The sequence below is a fragment of the Gekko japonicus genome, unplaced genomic scaffold, assembly GCF_001447785.1.
Source record: "Gekko japonicus isolate JY-2015 unplaced genomic scaffold, Gekko_japonicus_V1.1 scaffold61, whole genome shotgun sequence".
Lineage (NCBI taxonomy): Eukaryota > Metazoa > Chordata > Lepidosauria > Squamata > Gekkonidae > Gekko > Gekko japonicus.
This window is the reverse complement of record NW_015164183.1, coordinates 849,985-855,379: the sequence shown is the minus strand read 5'-3', so window position 1 is coordinate 855,379 and position 5,395 is coordinate 849,985. Positions and strand designations below refer to the sequence as shown.

Below are 5,395 nucleotides of genomic sequence, written 5' to 3'. Positions count from 1 at the left end.
TGAAAACTTTTGCACAACCCCTTAGTTTCTCTTCTCTACAGGAACTAAGCTCCTGTAAATGTCATTGCAATGAACACACATTCTTCCCCAGTTTTTCCCCACCTTCATCTTCTCTCCCCTCTCTTTCTTATCCTCCTGTCTTAAATTTTAGATGGTAAGCTCCTCAGGGCAGGTACTTGCCTTCTTGTGTTCTGTAAAGCATCATGGACATTGACTGCTCTTCTTTCTGAATATATATATTTTTTTTTAAATGACATTTGATTCAGCCGGACCTAAACTAATAGGTTCCAGTGGGATAGCCATGTTAAGTTTGTGTCAAAAAAACTACAAGAACCCTATAGCTGCTTTTTCGCAACAGGTTTGCCACCGCTTCAGAGGTGCTTTATCTGAAGTGCAAGAGAACCATCTACTAAATATCTAAAATGGGAAAGGAAAAGACCCACATCAACATCATTGTCATTGGGCATGTCAGTTCTGGCAAGTCTACTACCACTGGTCATCTGATTTATAAATGTGGTGGCATTGATAAAAGGACCATTAAAAATTGAGAAGGAAGTGGCTGAGATGGGCAAGGGATCCTTCAAATATGCCTGGGTTTTGGACAAGCTGAAGGCAGAACATTAACGTGGTATTACTATTGATATTTCATTGTCACCCAAGCTGGAATAATGAGGCAGACACAAGTGATGGATTTAAATATTGGGCCACTTTATTAATTGACAACCTTAACTGGAAACCAACGGCAAGGGCAAACAGTTCTGTGGTATGGTCAAGACAAGAGGTCAAAGCCCCCTTCCTTAACTCCTTAAATAGGGCGAGCCACCCTGCCCCAGGCAGGAGCCATCAGCAGTGGCTCCCACCCAGCTAGCTAGCCATTGCAGGACAACCCCTTAGCCTAACCCCCGAGCTGCTAGGTTCAAAGGGAGAACCCAATCGGGGTGGTCCCAAAGGCAGTCTGTTTTCCCTGCCCCATGCCACAAGGCACAAAGGCTGTACTCACAAGACTCCTTCAACCCAAATAAATGGGTGTCAGCTGGTGCTCACCATACCGCAACCTATATACCGCCTAGAACCCTGCCAAACAAAGAAAGTGACCATCCTAACTAAACAACCCACCCTGCAAAAACCTTCACCACTGCCTCAGTGCAAGGTAGGTGAAAACACCCCCTCCCTGTGCCAATTAGGAAGGGGCGAAAAATTCCTACCTGGCCCCCTGAACACCGGACGACCAGCTAAGCCTGCACTAAGAACAGGACGGGAGGGTGGGCCAACGACTAACCGGGACTACTGAAGAGGAAAGGAGGGGCCGGCCTTTATACTCCTCAGCCCCTCCCTTCCAAAATACCCGTATGGGTGCGTTGGCACCCGAACCAACTGCCTGCCCCTTTCATCTGGGTGGCAAAGTCGTCCCATCAGCCCAACGGCCGCAGGGGCCAAGGGCTGCTGATTCGTATTATGGAAATTTGAAACCAGCAAATACTATGTGACCATCATTGATGCCCCTGGGCACAGAGACTTCATCAAAAACATGATTACTGGTACTTCTCAAGCTGACTGTGCTGTCCTGATTGTTGCTGCTGGTGTTGGTGAATCTGAAGCTGGTATCTCTAAGAATGGGCAGACCCGTGAGCATGCCCTTCTGGCCTACACTATGGGTGTAAAACAGCTCATTGTTGGTGTTAACAAAATGGATTCTACTGAGCCACCTTACAGCCAGAAGAGATATGAAGAAATTGTCAAAGAAGTCAGCATGTGCATGAAGAAAATAGATTACAACCCAGACACGGTGGCTTTTGTACCAATTTCTGGCTGGAATGGAGATAACATGTTGGAGCCCAGCTCTAACATGCCCTGGTTTAAAGGATGGAAAGTGAAACGCAAAGATGGCAATGCTAGTGGCACCACACTGCTGGAAGCTCTGGATTCCATCTTGCCACCAACTCGTCCAACTGACAAACCTCTGCGTCTTCCTCTTCAGGATGTCTACAAAATTGGTGGGATTGGTACTGTTCCGGTTGCCCATGTGGAAACTGGTATTCTAAAGCCAGGCATGGTGGTAACATTTGCCCCTGTCAATGTTACAACTGAAGTAAAATCTGTCGAGATGCATCACGAGGCTCTAAGTGAAGCTTTGCCTGGTGACAATGTTGACTTCAATGTGAAGAATGTATCTGTTAAAGATGTTTGTCGAGGAAATGTTGCTGGTGACAGTAAAAATGACCCCCCAATAGAAGCTGCAGGGTTTACAGCACAGGTTATCATTCTGAACCACCCTGGCCAATTTAGTGCTGGCTATGCCCCTGTACTGGATTGTCATACTGCTCACATTGCCTGCAAGTTTGCTGAGCTGAAGGAGAAGATTGATTGTCATTCTGGTAAGAAGGTGGAAAATGGCCCCAAATTCCTCAAGTCTGGAGATGCTCCCATTGTTGATATGATCCCAGGCAAGCCCATGTGTGTTGAGAGTTTCCTTGACTATCCTCCTCTGGGTCGTTTTACTGTACATGACATGGTCCAGAAGTTCCACAGTCCAATCCTATGCAGCGATAGGTGGGCATAAGCCCCTTGAAATAATAGGATTGCAGCCTTAATAGCTTCAAATTTTATATTTAAGGAAGCAAAGCAAATAGTTTGTTGCTTATTCTTTTTAATTCAAGCTATTAATGTGTGGTGTAGTTATATGACTTGAAGTTCAGTGATCACTTTATCATGAGTGTTGCTGGTTTGATAGCATTCTGTTTTATTCCATAGAAGATGAGGATTAGAAATTTTGATTCTAATTCAGTATTTCTAAAATTAGTAATAAAAATGCAATGCTGGACGAACCACTGGAGCAAGGGGGAACCTCGATTCTCTGGCATTCAGCCATTGAAGAGGCTACCCCCTCAAAGCTCCTTGGCCAGGGTCCCTTTGCCAGGCCCATGGGGGGGTTTAAGAGCCTGCTCACCCCCTCTCTCCGCCGGAGCATGGAGACACCCCTGGGAGGTCCGGGAGATGAGTCCATGAGTGTGCCGCCATCAACCAGAAGTCCTTTCTTTCTTTTTTCTTTCTTTCTTTCTCCTTCCACCCACCCTACCTACCTTTCTAGGGTCCACTGTCTTCATTCACAATGTGCTTTGAAGTCTATATATATATATAAAAGAAAGTTCCCTCACCGTAAAATCAATGCATAGGCCAAACCACTGCACCAAATTCGGGGAGAGTGCTCCAACCATGGTGTAGGTACTCGCTAAGAAGGGATTTTAAGAAATTCAACCCCTAAGTGGGTTAAAAGGGGGAAATGTGCTCCCCCATTGATTTCTATGTGGCTTCCAGGCAGCTGCCTCTCTGCATCCCCTAATCTCTGATTGGTCAGCTGCAGATCTCAGTGTTCTGAGGTAAAAAAACCCCCAACCAACAGTTACAGGGGACTGCAGAGAGCTAATGACAGTTGAGGAAATCAGAAGTGGCCAAGAACCACCTGTGAGGTGAAGCAAAGCTGCTGGCCCAGCCCCTCTGATGGCTTCCAACACACTCCCCCCACCTCCTACACCTAACAGGCGGTTGTCTGTCAGGTGCAGTCTCACCTTCACATTGACATGTAATACTCCTCCCCCCTCCCCCTCCTACACTGGACAGGCAGCTGCCTGTCAGGTGTAGGAGAGGAGGTGGGATGCTTACAGCCGCTGGGGAGGTTTGCTCAGCAGGATTGCCTTAGCACTGCTGCTGGCCCAGCCTCCCCGATGCCTTTAAATACAATCCCCCCCAACACCAGACAGGCCGGTCTCTGTCAGGTGTAGGAGCAGGGCCAGGGTATGAATGCTTATGGGGAGATAGTAAAAATCATTTCTAGGAGCCATTTTGATGCATGCCTCCCTTATGAACCTGAAGAAATGTCCACCACTCCCTCACACCAACCTCCCCTCACACCTCTCACCTCTTACTGCCCCCAAGAAAGCTCTGGGCAAATGTCGAGCCAGATACACCAATTCTAAAAAGAGAAGGCAACTTAGGAATGTGGCAAAGACATTTGCACATAGTACTCCTGCAGTGCACTGTACTGCACAGGCCAAGTACCAGCAAGACCACCCTGAGGTGCTCAGAACAACACAGTTTCCATAGGAGCAAAACAATCCAGGAACACAAGTAGAGAAGCCATCACTTTCGTGGAAAGTGGCAGGAGTTGACTTAACAGATGACTGCTTCTTAAATGGACAGTTCTATGTGGCCTGTTCCAGAGTGAGCTCACCAAGCAGCCTGGTAATCCTAGCACCTGTGGCCAGAACCACCAATGTGGTCTAGAGAGGGGTCCTTCAGTAGAGAGACAAAAAGTGTGTACGTCTCACTTGATTTCTTAAACTACAATCTTCTCCATTAGAATTCCTACAACCTATGTCACGTATCAAATTTCACATCATCAGTATTATAACTGGATTTACAGAACTTAAATACCATAGCAAAGCACGGGTATCAGGCTAGTCTATATATATAAAAGAAAGTCCCCTCACCATAAAATCAATGCCCATAAAACCCCTGCACCCAGAAACACGAAATTCGGGGAGAGCAATCCTACCATGACGTAGATGCTCAATAAGAAGGGATTTTTAGAAATTCGACCCATAAGTGGGTCAAAAGGGGGGAAATGTGCTCCCCCCATTGATTCCTATGTGGCTGCAAGGTGGCTGCCTCCTTGCAGTCCCCACTCTCTGATTGGTCAGCTGCAGAGCTCAGTGTTCTGAGGTAAAAAAAAACAGTCACAGGAGACTGCACAGAGCTAATGACGAGGAAATCAGGAATAGCCAACAACCACCTGTGAAGTGCAGTAATGCTGCTGGCCCAGCCTCTCTGATGGCTTCCAACACACTCCCCCCACCTCCTACACCTAACAGGCGATTGTCTGTCAGGTGTAGCAGTGGTTCCAGGATGCTTAAAACCACGAGGGAGCCCGCCCCATCAGTAACACCTTAGTGATCCTGCCAGCCCTGCCTCCACAGTGACTTCTAATACTCCTCACCCCTCCCCTTCCTACACCGGACAGGCAGCTTCCTGTCAGGTGTAGGAGAGGAGGTGGGATGCTTACAGCTGCCTGGGAGGTTTGCTCAGCAGGATTGCCTTAGCCCTGCTGCTGGCCCAGCCTCCATGATGCCTTTAAATACAATCCCCCAAACACCAGACAGGCCGGTGTCTGTCAGGTGTAGGAGCAGGACCAGGATACTTTAATCCTCAGGGATGCCGCCCTAGCAGGATCACCTTAGCGATGCTGCTGGCCCAGCCTCTCTGATGGCTTCCAACACTCTTCCCCCCCACCTCCAACAGCTAACAGATGGCCCAGCCTCTCTGATGGCTTCCAACACTCCCCCCCACCTCCGACAGCTAACAGACGGTTGTCTGTCAGGTGCAGCAATGGTTGCAGGGT

The 5,395-nt window shown here is 48.0% G+C and overlaps 1 pseudogene; it reads left to right on the top strand.

The window, feature by feature from the left end:
- Window positions 1-368: 368 nt before the first annotated feature.
- Window positions 369-2,560, top strand: LOC107107770 (annotated as a pseudogene).
- Window positions 2,561-5,395: the final 2,835 nt, after the last annotated feature.